This window comes from Mesocricetus auratus, unplaced genomic scaffold, assembly GCF_017639785.1.
Source record: "Mesocricetus auratus isolate SY011 unplaced genomic scaffold, BCM_Maur_2.0 Super-Scaffold_100003, whole genome shotgun sequence".
NCBI classification, from domain to species: Eukaryota; Metazoa; Chordata; class Mammalia; order Rodentia; family Cricetidae; genus Mesocricetus; species Mesocricetus auratus.
This window is the reverse complement of record NW_024429188.1, coordinates 114,864,617-114,879,011: the sequence shown is the minus strand read 5'-3', so window position 1 is coordinate 114,879,011 and position 14,395 is coordinate 114,864,617.

Genomic DNA, 14,395 nt, shown 5'->3' with positions numbered 1-14,395 from the left:
ATCAGTTAATTTGATGTTGAGATCCAATGTAGATTTCTAAGTTATGAGATACACTGGGTTCTACAAGCCAACAAAAATATAGAGATTTGTTTGTGTTTATTTGCTGTAAGCAAAAATAGACGAGGCTTCCCATCTGCCAAGCAGCATTGCATTACTTTACAAATCTCACACCTCCTAAATTTATCTGGTTAATTCAATGAGTGTGTTAAGTAACTTGTCTGAGCCAGCCTTATGGTACTGTAACATTTGCTTTGTGACATGATTCACTGGGTCACACCCCCTGGGGCTTTGAATGAATCCTTCAGGCTTCCTTCTCACTGGTCCTGCTGTGAGTAGGTGATGGTGCTGGAGCAGGCGACCCCCCAGGTGTAACAGTCAGGGTTAAAGAATGAGAAGTGGAGAGATGGCTCAGAGGTTAAGAGTATTGACTGCTCTTCCAGAGGTCCTGAGTTCAATTCCCAGCAAACACATGGTGGCTCACAGCCATCTGTAATGAGATCTGGTGTCCTCTTCCGGCTTGCAGACAGACATGGAGGCAGGATGTTGTATTCATAATAAATAAATAGATCTTTAAAATAAAGAAGGAGAAGTGGAAGGGGATCTCCAGAATCTGTTCTTGGAGCTCAGCAGCTCGCTGGCTCCCCTAGGCTGTGGGTTCACATATTTGAAAGACCACCTTCACTGTTTTGCTATCCCAGAATCTCAACTGGAGATTGCCACAGAAAAAGCACCAAAGCAGTGCAGAAGGGAGAGAGCGGTTCCTTTTGTTCCCGGGGCCCCACAAACACATCCTCTAAATCTGGCTGTTAACACCTAGTCTGGGTCATAAAAACAGCATCCTATACTTTTCTTTTTATGTCTTCCCATTATATAGAGAACCAAGAATGTAAAGCAGAGAGGTGAGCAGTCCCCGCTCAAGGTTTTAGAAAACTCTAGGTCTTTTAACCCAAGCGGAAAGGAAGCAGAGGTTACAGGGTGTCAGCGGCCGTAGTAATAAAATTATACTGAGTACCTGAGCATTGTATAGACTAAAATCAAGACAATGAAACCTACAAGGGACAAAATGAATGAAAGTGGTAAAATTTAAATGAAAAAACCTCTTAAATTTCCTAACAGAACGAAGAAATAAAGCCCAAATGTCTACCATACACGTCAGCTCTTTCCAGCATAACTGTGCTGACCTTGGTGAGGCCACGGACCCATTTCACGTGACTGGCTGGGCTCTTGCTCCTGCTGTTGCTCTTCTGGCTGAGGATGACGACAAGAGTAATATGCACAGCATCAATACTGAACCTGGGTGTGGCATTGCTGATACCATCGATCCTAATAATGATGCCAAATACTTTTTCCTTCCTATTGGTGATGATGACAAAGGTGATATAGCCCAGTTCCTCCTAGGGAAGCCTGGGAAATGAAAAAAAAAAGTTAAACTGTGGTAATGGTTGAAAATAGATGATTTGTAGGCCAGGAGGTGGTGGCGCACACCTTTAATCCCAGCACTCGGGAGGTAGAGGCAGGTGGATTTCTGTGAGTTCAAGACCAGCCTCGTCTACAAGAGCTAGTTCCAGGACAGCCTCCAAAGCCACAGAGAAACCCTGTCTAGACGCCCCCCCCCAAAAAAGAAAAGAATATAGATGATTGTCTTGTCCTAGAAAACTAGTACTCTTTGGGGCTAATATTTATGGCTAATAAATTTCATGCTTCCTATAGGACAACTTAGGTATTACCTGACACAAAGAAAATAAACATTGATTCCTTTTCCCAATTATATTGAAAATGCATCATATAAAAATGACAAAGTCTCCAGGCATTGGTGGCACATGCCTTTAATCCCAGCATTCGGGAGGCAGAGGCAAGCAGATCTCTGTGTGTTTGAGGCCAGCCTGGTCTACAGAGCGAGTTCCAGGACAGCATCCAAAACAATACAGAGAAACCCTGTCTAGAACCGCCCCCTAAAAAATGACAAAGTCGGTTTAGCCCAACAAAACTGACCAAGTAGTAGTTACTTAGTTTGTTGTTATTTCCTAGTCTGGCTGACAGAACTGTTTTCACTCTCAGCAGTAACCTTGCGGTTTGTGAGTGGCTAAGCATATGCCAGGAACCCTGCCGTTCAGTGCCAGTCAGTGTCTGCTTTTTCTGTGTCCCCACCCTGTGACTTATAACAATAAAGTCATACTGAAAATAAACACTCCAAAACAAGCAAGGTCTCAGAAGGAAAACCAACCAAACTTCCACCTTCTCAAACACACAAAAAGTCTCAAGAGCCAGAAGTAAGGAAATGTGGTAGAGAACACACCCACGCACACACACACTCAGGGCTTCCTTTCTGGGGAGCAAACGAGGAAACCATGGCAGAGCAGGGTTATGAGAGTGCAGAACCAAGGTTTGAAGGTCTACACCAAACCCACTAAAACATGCAAAGAGCTGACCAGCGATGTCTGTGCCTTGCTTTGTCTGCGCTCCCGTGGCTCCCTGTCCAGAATAGTTCTGCTGTGAAATCCTTCCACATCAGAACTCTGGATAAGGGTGGATTTTCCAGTCCATGGAGGAGGACAGCATGTGTTTCCCTGACATTCTCACACTCCCCTAGAAGTATGCTGCCTCTGAGCTTGTACCCTTACCTCACTTTACCAGGATGTGGAAGCAAGAGCACCAAGCTCATCATTGCCCAGCTCCATACAGGACTGTGAGGCACCCATTTTCAGCAAATGACTACACCGCTAAGGGTTTTAAAAATATGTGAATATTTTAAAACAAAAACTCAAGACAGTGTACTTGAAACATGTATCTTAGTTTCTTTATCTGTTGACAAAACAACTTTATTAAGAATGGGTTTGTTTAGTTACAGTTCTAGGTGATAGTCTACCTTGGCAGGGAATTCCCAGGAGCAAGTGCTTGAGGGGGAGGGGAGGCTCCTACTGAGTCCACACTCAAAAGGCAGAGAGAAATGAGCACATGGTAGCGGTTCTCTCTATCTCTTTATACAGTTGATCTGGGTCAGGAATGGTGCCACCCCTGGTGACTGAGGCTTCCCACTGTACCATAACTAAGATACCACCACCACCACCATCACCACCCCCCACCCTTGGCCAGGCATGCCCAGAAGCCCAACTCCCAGGGAGGCTCCTTAGCTAAGGTTGACAACACTATCACAGAATGTGAAACTCAACTCTCACCACTTCCTTATGGTTCCTAATATGATTTATTGTAATATTGGGAGTGTTTGGAAAGAGCTCAGAGGGTCTTCTCTTTCCTTGAAATGATTGTGGTTTTGGTTTGCCCTTAAGATTTATTTTGCCAGGTGTTTGGTACATGCAGCACTTGGGAGGCAGAGGCAGGTGGATCTCTGTGAGGTAGAGGCCGGCCTGGTCTACACATCGAGGTCCAGGATAGGCTCCAAAGCAATATAGAGAAACCCTGTCTCGAAGAGCAAAGACACAGAGAAACCCTGTCTCGAAGAGCAAATGAAAAAAGATTTATTCTTATGCATATGGGCATTTTGCCTGCGTGTATGTCTGTGGAACGTGTGTGCACCTGCCGAGGCCAGAAGAGGTCCCCTGCTACTAGAGCTGAAGATGGTTGTGAGTTGCCACGTGGGTGCTGGAGATTGAACCCTGGTCCTCCCGAAGAGCAGTCAGTGCTCTTTACCGTTAAACCATCCATCTAGCACCTAGAAGTGATGTTTTTAAATGGAAAAACATATATTAATATATATATTACTTATGGGTTGTATTTGTTATTTTTATGTTGTTATGACAAAGACTACAACCAAAGGCAACTTAAGGAAGACAGGGTTTATTAAGGCTCTGCGTTCCTCTTAGTTCTTCTTGGTTCCAAAGACACTAAGTGACATTTAGCAGAGTGGATGGATCTGGGACCTACCAAGCGTCCCACTCCTAGGAAATGTGGGTCTGCTGAATTTCACTTGAGCCCTCCCACTTAACACCCCTTACCAGAACTACCCACTTCGAGAAACAGGCTTGTCTGCTCACCTTTCACTCTCTCCCCTCCCAAGCTCTAGGGACCAGTACAGAAGGGCCCGGGGCTTTCTGATGACTCACTGGGCAAGCCTCACCCTCCACTAAGCCTGAGTTTTTCCATCCACACAGTGGGGACAATACACCCTACCCAGCTCCATGCTGAACCCACCTGTGTAGAACAGGGCATGGCTACGGTAAACCACTGCCTATGCGCTTCTCTTGGGGTCTCCTGGAAATGCCCTGTGGAAGATGGTCGCTTTTTCCAGGCCTATGGACTGGAGCTTCACCTGAGGCAGGTAGGAACCATGGGGAGACCCTCCCACCCACCTGCAGCTTCCTGGAGAGCAGGGGCTCAGAATCTTGGCCCCTCTTCCAAGAATGTGGTCTTGAATCCTGGGTGCGAGGAAAGCAATCTGGGAGGGAGGGAGGGAGGGAGGGAGGGAGGGAGGGAGGGAGGGAGGGAGGGAGGGAGGGAGGGCATGAGGAGAGAATGGGGACACAGCTGAGAGCACAGTGAAGACGCATCACTGTGTGGCCACCTACCCAAAAGAATTGAGGAGGGTGTGTGTGCGCTGTGGGCTGAGACACCGGTGTGTGTGTGTGTGTGTGTGTGTGTGTGTGTGTGTGTGTGTGTGTGTGTGTATGGTTCTCTGCAAACACTGCAGCCAGAATGGTAACCTTACACACAGGAAAGAAGGAAGTCTGGTTCAACGTGACTCAGTAGCCAGTGTGGGTTCAAACTTCAAGCGTCTGACACTGGGTAGTTTATTTTAGGTATATTTAAATAACATAACAATTTAGGGGGAGGGGAAACTTTCCTGGTGATAATTAACTCAGTCTCGTGTGCACAATAAAGCTTAAGGCATGGCTATATCAAAACTCTTTGTAAAGTACACGTGGCATCTCCTGTAAGGATGGGTTCCATATATGGACTACATGTGACATTTTACAGGTCTGGGGGAGGGTCTGGCGTGGTCCCCGTCCCAATAGCCAAAGGTCCACCCCAGCTATTAATCACATCCACTCCCAGCCTTCCGGTGGGAACCGGTCACATACCGCTCCCTTTGAAGAGACAACCCTGTGGGTTTAACGTTCCTGCTTTCCCTGGTGCTTATCTGTGAGCACAAGGACCTTGTGTCCTCTACACAACAGGAGACTGAGGAGGAGTGGTCTGAGATGGAAAGAGAAAAATGTAGAAAGTCCAAGGAGGAGGAATGACGGCCCACAGGTACCACAGGGCAAAGCATGGAGCAACGTGGGCTGGGGCTGGGGTGGGTGAAATCTGTTCCCTCATGGTCCCCAACCTTCCAGATTCCTAGATGCTCCCCTGCCCCCAGACTAGGTTTTCTACTGCTTTTCTTTCTGTCGACGCAGCAATACGAGTCTACGGGAAATTAATTTGTCTAAACTGCTATCAAGGAAATGGATGTGCTGCTCCAAACCAGGAGGGTGCTGGGCAGAGCGGCTGGAGCTAGCTAGCTGCCTGGTGATGGGGACCAGGAGAGCCAGAAGAGGAGGAAACCTCAGACTTTGTCCCTCTCTCCCTCTCCTCTCCCGTCCCCAGTCCTCTGTCTGCTGCCTATAATTCTATCTCTTTGGGCAGCAACTCAGTGCGCTACAGCCATCGGTCTGCAGCTGTGACTTGAACACCAAATTCCCATTTATCATCTCACACACACCCTTCTTGTTGGTGTTCAGTGGTTGGTTATTGTTGATGGCATGTTGTTCTTGTTGTCTGGGATGGGGAGGGGTGTGGTCTCTTGTATCCACAGCTGGGAATGACCTGCTGGAAATAACGGATGTGTGCCACCAGTCTGTCTGTGGAAGGGCCGACACTCTACCAACTGAGTAACTCTCCAGACCCGATAGCTTTGTGGCAGGGCCAGATGGTCCCGCCCCCTTGCAAAGGGTCCAGCGTCCCTCCCTCCCTCCCTCCATGGAGACAGGAGGGACATGACAACTTTGCTGTTGAGGGGAGCCAGTAGGTCCTTGAGGGGTCGGGGCTGGGGGAAATAGGGTGTAGAAGGCGCCTTAAGCGGCAGCCTCGCTGTTAAGCAGTGTACGTAGCACACCGTATCCCTCTGCTGCAGGGAGTGTGACTCAGTGTCCTCCCCGTGGCAGGCTCCAGCAAGATAGCTGCAAGGAAGTAACCAAGACTCTGGCCCTCACCGGACACTGTTCTCTTTCTCTCCCTAAATGACCACAAGGTCGTTGCAGAGACCGACACCATGCCTTCCTTTACAAACTCCATTCAGTTACTTGTTGGCTCATACAGTAATTCAAAAAGTACGTTCTGGGGGACCTGCTGCATGCCGAGCCCGTGGCTGTCCCATGGTAGGCACCCGGATTTTTCCAGAGATCAGTGTTACTTGCAAATCCCTTGTCGACAGTTACAAGGGAGCAAAGTACTGCATGATTTGTGGCTGTGGCCAATGGTGCAAGAAGGTGTGGGTACAGAGCTCATTTTCCTAGGCTGAATACATCAGAAGGGTAAAGGGCAGACACCCAAAGCCTGTGAGAGAGGTGACCATCTACTGTGCTGCTCTCCCAGTATCCTCAGTAGAGGCAGAGACCCCAGATCCTTTAGAGTTCACATCCTTTGGGAATGAGAGCTTATATAGCACCCTGGGGTGTTCAGAGGTAGGAGTGCAGGGTTCTTTTTGAGTCAGGGGATGGTGACTTGGAAGCCCCTCCTGCTCAGGTCCCTGTGGGCACCTATTTTGCACACATCTCAGGGTTTCTCCGAATACTTCTTTGGACCTGGGTTTCCTTGTCTGTAACTGTGGACAGTGCTCTGAGTGCCTTCTGTGAGGACCACACACCTCCTTCCTTCCCCGCCCTCCACCCCCGTTTATCTGTATATAGTCAACCAAATGGTTGAGTGTGTGGGTGCCTCTGGCTGACTGTGAAACACTGGCCAAGTCACTCGACCTTTGAGGGCTCATCTCTGAAAATGAGAGTAGTCTCAGTTTCCACATAGGTTTAAATGGGATTGTGTATGAAATGAATCTGCAGCCTAGTAATGCTCACCATCCCTACTTCTGGGCCTGCCAGCACCAACCCTGCCACCTCACTGCCTTGTTTACACACACACACACACACACACACACACACACACTCACGGAGGAAAAGGAGTTCCCGGGTTAACCAGCCACAGAGGCCTCACTGTGAGTCACATGTTCTCTCTTGTTTAGTTACATTCATTCCCAGGCAGAAGCTGCTGCCACCCATGGAGCTATGGTAAGAAGGCAGAAATCTATCTGTTACAATTCCTGCACATACCCGCTCTGTATAGGCCCCCCCAAGTAGGGGCAGGAGTGGAAGGGATTTGTTGCGATGGGTTGGGAAGTAGAGGGAAATGGGGTTCTGGGTCTACAGCCCACTCTCCCATCTTCCTCTCTTGGGCGGTGCCTTGATTCACCCCCCCCCCACTATCAACAGTGCATCCCCCTACTGCAGCCTCCTCGGAGAAAAACATCTCACAGAACAGGGGACGATAAATCCACCTACTCAGACTCCTTTGCTCCTGGCACCCTGCAGTTTCCTGAACAGTCACATGTTGCTAAGCCCCAAGCCCCAGTAAAGCCTACCAGGCATGGTCAATATACCGCTGGACACACCAAGACCAGGATGCTTTCCTGTGGAGATGGGACCCTGGCCTCTCCAAGCACAGCTGTCTTTCTGATGAATTTGTTCAAAGATGATGTCTGTGGGTTTGCAGAATAAGGAAGCCAAGCCTCAGCAAGTCTTCTTGTGTGCCGTGTTGTCCCGAAAGGGGCAGTGGGTGTCACACAGATAGGCCAGACTTGGTGTAATCTTTAGTATCTGCCCTTGGAGGCATTTGGCCACCAGGAGTCTTCCATAGGGAGGCCTTTCAGGTCTGCCTGCTTAGAGAGGATGGTGAGCCTTCACCCCGGGCATCCGGGGCTTCTACCAGAGCCCCACCTGCCTTTGTTTGCCTTCCAAATGTCCTTCCAACTCACCAACTTCTACTTAGAAAGTGCTCGGCTACTGAGGCTGGCTTCTGGGCTGCTGAGGCTGGCTTCTGGGCTGCTGAGGCTGGCTTCTGGGCTGCTGCACAACTTTGGTCCAAGCAGGCGCACCCCACTCCTAACGGTAGCATAGATGATACCTTCTGCCACAGTGTATAAGGAGATGCCAGCAAGTCCCACTGAGAACGGAAGACTCCCCAAACACCCATGGCCTAGACCGAGAGCTCTTGTTTGCTCTGACGTGGTGTGTAGAGTTGATGAGGAAATGAGGTTCAGGCTTTGCCAGCTAGCCCTCTGTTTCTCCTTTGCTAAGATGCCTGCTTCTGTGCCAGGGGTGGGGGGTGGTGACTCAGTGGGCAAAGCCCTTGTCACACGGGCATGATGATTTGGGTTCAGTCATCCTCAGGACTCATGTAAAAAAAAAGCCAGGCATGATGACACACGGTTGCAAGTCCAGAACTAGGCAGTGTCAGAGACAGGTGGATCCTAGCAGCTCACTGACCTGCCAACCTGACTGAACTGGTGTCCCCTAGGTTCCATGAGAGACCTGTCTGAAAAAAAATAATGTGGCCTGTGAAATGCCTTAGCAAGTAAAGACGTGGCTATGTCTCATACACACGCATACATGCATACACACACACACACACCACACACACGCACCACACACACACGCACCACACACACACACACACACACAACACACACACATACCACACACACACACTAAATAAATGTACAAACATGTGGAAATGTCTTGAGGAATATAGCTGAATTGAGCCTCTGGCCTCTACATGTACACACACAGGCGAGTACACCCAGACATGTGCACACACATGCGTGCAGAACACATATGTGATATTTTTTCATTGAATTTTTGAGGTGATTGTAGACTTTATTTTATTTTAGTACCGCCATTACATGAAAACCTCTTCCCTACACATTCATCTAAGTTACTGTAACATTCTCCCATTTAATGATTTACTCTGGTGATGTTTTGAAGTACCTAAAAAGCAGCTGTGGTGTGGGAAGGGATTGCTAATAATCACCCTGCAAATCCTTGTCCTCAAGGTAGTGGAGGTGCCCATAGCCCAGAGACTCCGGCTGCCGCTTTGTGAAGACAGGAAGGTGACATTCCTTGAGCTGATCTGACACTGAGTCAGGGTGCGTGAATGTCACTTTGTGGCCTATAGGAGGGTCTGTGGGCCCACAGATGGTTGATTTTTTGCATCCTATTGGCAAGGTCATTGCATCCTCTGACTCCTGGGATGTGGGGGAAATGGATGGGGCAAGCATGGCGGCCTTGTGCCCACATGGAGGAGGAGGAGGAGGAGGAGGAGGAGGAGGAGGACACCAGTCCTGCAGATCTGGGCTAGGGCACCGGGATTACTTCTGTGTGCATGAAAGTCGTTGGAGGAAAACTCACCGAGTGAGTGAGCTCTTGGGTCTTCCCCACATCTCCTTCAGCAAGGTAGCCAGGTCTTGCTGCCTAAAAGAAGGGTAAGAGTGGGAAAGTCAGGGGGGAGCTGGAGGAATCTACAGTTTCCTTCCCTCAACCCTGATTCTCAAGGAAGGCCACTGTCACCTGTGGATCTCCTAGTATTGTCCTCTTCTGTTACCTGGATAAGACAGGGACTGAAGAACATGTCAGGCAGGGAGAAATGTGGGTACAAAGCCCCTGGGATCCCAAGAGAAGGCATGGCCCATGTGAAGAGGCAGGCGTAGGACCTAGTAAACAGAGCGATGCTGGGGCCTGGAGGAAGGCAAGAAGGAAATAGCTAGAAGAGGATTCCCAGAGTCCTGTAGGCTTCGAGATGCCGTAGGAAGGTTTTAGGCAGGGGAAAGACTGGAAAAGCAACTAGGACCCACTGGTACCCAGCTCACCAGTAGTGCCAGAGGGGCCCATGAGGCCTAGAGACAAATCCTGACTTTGCAGTTTCTGCCTAATGGCTTGGCCCTTGGACACACGCTAGAGTGTTCTCTGGAAGAAAGGAAGCTATGTTGGACTCAAATAGGACAGCCGGGGGTGTCCCAGGTGCCATCTGTCTGTCATCCACCATGGCCTTGGGACAATATGTATAGGCTCACCTCCATACTCCTGGGGTGCTCTTTGGTGGGCAGCGGGAAACACCCAGCCTTGGAGTCCTGGGCCCTGACTGCCTGTGGAATGTTTGCGCACACTCAAGGTTTCCGGCTTTGTTTCAGAGTGTGTGCTGCGGCCCCTACATGTCCCAGAATTTGATTCGCAAAGCTGACCTTGACAAGTTCACCCCAAAAGGTCAGTGCCAGGAGGATTGGGCACGTAGAGTAAAAAGACATTCAGACTAACCTCGGGCCTCGGACAAGTGGCCTCTTCCTGGCAGAAAGCCTCAGCTTCCTCAAAGGTGAAATGATATCTGTGAATTGTGAGCTTTGCAAAGGCCCAGTTCATAGGAGTGCTTTGTCCTGACCCCACGGTAGAGCTGAGTAAGGGCCTGAGACTGCCTCAGGCTCCTGAGGGCCACAGTTCTCTCTCCCGAGCTGGGCTCGGTAGGGTTTGAGTTTTCTGCATCCCCCAGAACGTGGCCTGTAGGGAAGTCAAGATCATGTTTGAACCTCAGCCGCTGATGTCCCCTCTGCCCACAGCTGACTCATTCAAGGTTCCTGAGGACTTTCAGGAACGTGTGGAGCATCAGCGCATTGGCGCTACCACGGAGCTGCCCACTCAGACTGACTTCCTGCTACAGGCCTACGAGCCCAAGGTGCAGGTCCCATTCCAGGTGCTGCCCAGCCAGTGCCCTCGCAAGACTGAGATAGAGAGTTTGCCATGGTTGGGGCAGGGGGGGGCGCGGGGAGAGATGGGGCGGGGGAAGCTGGAGAGGGAAGCCTGTCTCAGGGAGGCAGCATCTGTGGAGATGGCTCAGTGGGTAAGAGCACTTGCTGCCCAAGCACGAAGACCAGAGTTCAGATCCCCAGCATCCATGTAAAAAGCAAAGTGTGGTGGGCACACCTACAATCAGAGTACTAGGGATGTGGGTGCAGGCGGAGAGATCACAGGAGTTTGCTCGCTGGCCCCCTAACCAAGAAATGGTGAGTTCTAGGTTCAGTGAGATATCTGGTATCCAGGGATCAGGCAGAAAGCAATAGAGGAAGACATCTGTCCCTAAAGTAAAAACACAAACGCTCGTTGGAAATGCTTAAGGGCACAATCACACACCTCCCCATTCATTAACCCCGAAAACACTGTTGCTTCTGCTCTCAGTGACCTCTCTGCTCTTTCTCTCCCCCACCCCCAGTTTTCCAGACAGGGTTTCTCTGTGTAGCCCTCGCTGCCCTGGAACTCACTCTGCAGACCAGGCTGACCTTGAAATCATAGATCCACCTATCTCGGCCTTCTGAGTGCTGGGATTAAGACATGCACCACAACACCACCGCCCAGCCTTGGCTCTTTCTCGTACACTGTCACAAAGTTGCTCACAAGAGCAATACACACACAGTTTGTCACATACACTCACAATCACATTGGCTATACCACGCAGCAGGCCCCTTCCAGGCATGCCATCGCATCCAAACACATTTTTTCGACACGTATCCATGCATCTACTCTCCAGTCACACATTCGAAACCACTGATGCCCCCTTTCCACATATATCCACCACTCAGGTTGGTATGTCTTATCCCTGCCTACATCCTGTTACAGTACCTACAGTTTCTCCATTGGCCCCTGGTCTCCCCTGATGGCCACAGAGGTTCTCTTCAGTTTCCTGCTGTCAGGAGCAGTGACAGGGTGAATATAATAGATGCCACTCTGGCCCGCATGACTGGGTCCTACGCACATTCCTAGGAAGATTCCTAAGTACGGTGTGGAGGTTGGTAGTGAGAGAGCTGAACAAGCTGAGGGCTGCCCTGTGCCCTGTCCTAGGGTGGATGGCACTGTGCAGACCGAGCAGTCCCGGGTACCCAGTCATCAGCCGGAAGGCAGGACTGTATGAGCAAGGGCAGGGTTGAAAGTCGTGTATCCTTCCCAGGACAGTTCTCTGAGCAGGCTGCAAATGTGTTTCATTTTTAAATTATATATTCATACTGGAATCAATTTATCTGAAACAGACAAGATGCCCAGAGTGCCCCCCCACACACACTCTGGGCTTAAATACAGAGACGTTTAATTAAATCAATTCCAGTTCTCCAGTTCCTGGCAGTTAAACCATGAGGAACGGGGCTGCGTTAACCTTAAACACACCAGGCACCAGCCTCCTCGCCCAGCTGGGGCCCTGGCCTCGAGCTGGTACACTAGAGCAAAGAGGGGCTCGCAGCGAGCATCTGCCAGGGACCTCTTGTTTTTAGCTGGCAGTCTCTTGGGACAGATTTTTTTCTCCATAAGTTGAGCCAAGATGGAGATGATGTTCTCAAAAAGGAAGCATCCCAGGAAAAAAAAAAGCAAAGTAAAGCCAGAGCCAATATGAGGGTGCACAGCAGAGGCCCCCTCAACAACTCTCTGATGTCAGAGGCAGGCCCCATCTTCCCAGAGCGCCAGCCCTTCCTTCCTTCCTTCCTTCCTTCCTTCCTTCCTTCCTTCCTTCCTTCCTTCCTTCTTTCCTTAGGCCAACCTGGAGAACCCCTCAGCTTGTCTTAAGCCACTCCGCATGGAGAAGTTCCCTGTTGGGCACTGAGTGTGCATCTTACTTCTTCAATAACGTATTCAGTACCGACCTATGCACGCACCAGTCTCTGTTTGGTCCCCAGCTGTGCTTAAGGTGGGACAAAAGGGCTCCTGCACTGAGGGAGCTGACAATGGGCACGACCAAGGTCAGGGTAAAAGCTACAAAGAGTAGTAGCAGGTCAGAGAGCACACAGGGCAGAGGTGTTAGGTGAAGCAGAGGTGCCTCCCCAAGGAGAAGCCACCTGAGCAGGGGACAGATCATCAAGCTGCAGCAGTCTTGGCCCTTGCAAAGCGCCTGAGGCAGAGCAAGCCTGACAGTTACAAGGATGGGCAGACGCACAGCACACGAGCAGAGGGGTCCTTCCCTACCCTGCCCTGCCCTGCCCCCGTCCCCGCCCCGTTCTGTCACACAGAGGTCAGTGACTCTACAGTCAGAGGTCTTGGTCACCTTAAAGAGAGTCATGCTAATTCTAGATTCTACCTTACTGGGTTTATTAACCAGGGCCCGCCCCGTGACCTGTTTGAAGGAAAGGACCTGGAGAAGGCAAATGGCCACTCACTGGCCTATTGGCTGTGAGCAGCTGGCCCCGTGGCTTTCATTATGGTGCTGCAAAGGAAACCAAGCCCTGTCAATCGTGTTTGCTCTGGAGTATGGAGGAAGGGACACTTGAATAGCCACCCCTGTGTAACTCCTGCCAGAGCAAGGCTCTTTACAGTTTACAAAGTATTTTCACATGCATCCATAACACCTTATGAAGTAGGCAGAGCAGGAAATGTCATTTTGCCGGTTTCTCACATTTCACTGTGCGGGGCTCCACACCCCATGATAGCAATGACATCTTACTCAGAGCCACCAGCCCAGGCAGAGCTGACCAGAAGTCAGGACCCTGGCACCGGGAGCCTGACTGTGTGTCACTCGACCACCCCCAGGAAGGCCACCCCTGCTGGCCTCCCAGTACTGGGTGCCGCGGATCCAGCTGCTCTTCTGTGCTGAAGACCCTCGTGTGTTCACACAGCGCGTGGTCCAGGCCAACACTCTACGCAAGAACACGGAGGCGCTGTTACTGTACAACCTGTACGTGGACTGCATGCCCACTGAGGGCCGGCGGGTCATCGACGAGCAGAGCCTGAGCAAGATAAAACAGTGGGCTTTGAGCACACCACATATGCACAAGGGGCCTCAGTGAGTCGGGGGAGGGGCTGCAACCTCCCTGGACCTTTCTGTGGGGGTGGTGTCGCCAGGGTCCAGAGCAAACCACTGACACATCTCTGTGGGGCGATGTCTTAGTTGGGGCTTCTGTTACTGTGGTAAAACACCACGACCGAAAGATACTTGAAGAGGGAAGGGTTTATTTCATCTTGTGCTTCTGGGCCCATCAGTGAGGGACAGGAACTCAACAACAGGAATCTGAGGGCCAGGCAGAGTCCTTGGAGGATGGCCACTTCCTGGCTGGCTCCTCATTCGCTTGCTCAGCCTGATATTTTTTATATGACTTAGGACCACTTGCCCATGGGCAGCACCAGACCCACATGGGCTAGATTGGCCCACAGTCATCATTCACTCAGCAGGAAACTGAGAAAACATCCTTCAGATTTGCCAACAGTCAATCTGATGGAGGGATATCTCAGTTGAGGTTGCTCTTTGCAAATAACACTAGCTCGTATCAAGTCGGCACAGGTGGTTTGCTGTCTGCACAGGGACTCGGACTCCAAGCAATGTCTGGTTGTCTCCGGTTGCCTCACTGTAAATCCTTGTGGACTTGTGCGCTCTTGCTGTGTTGAAGGGA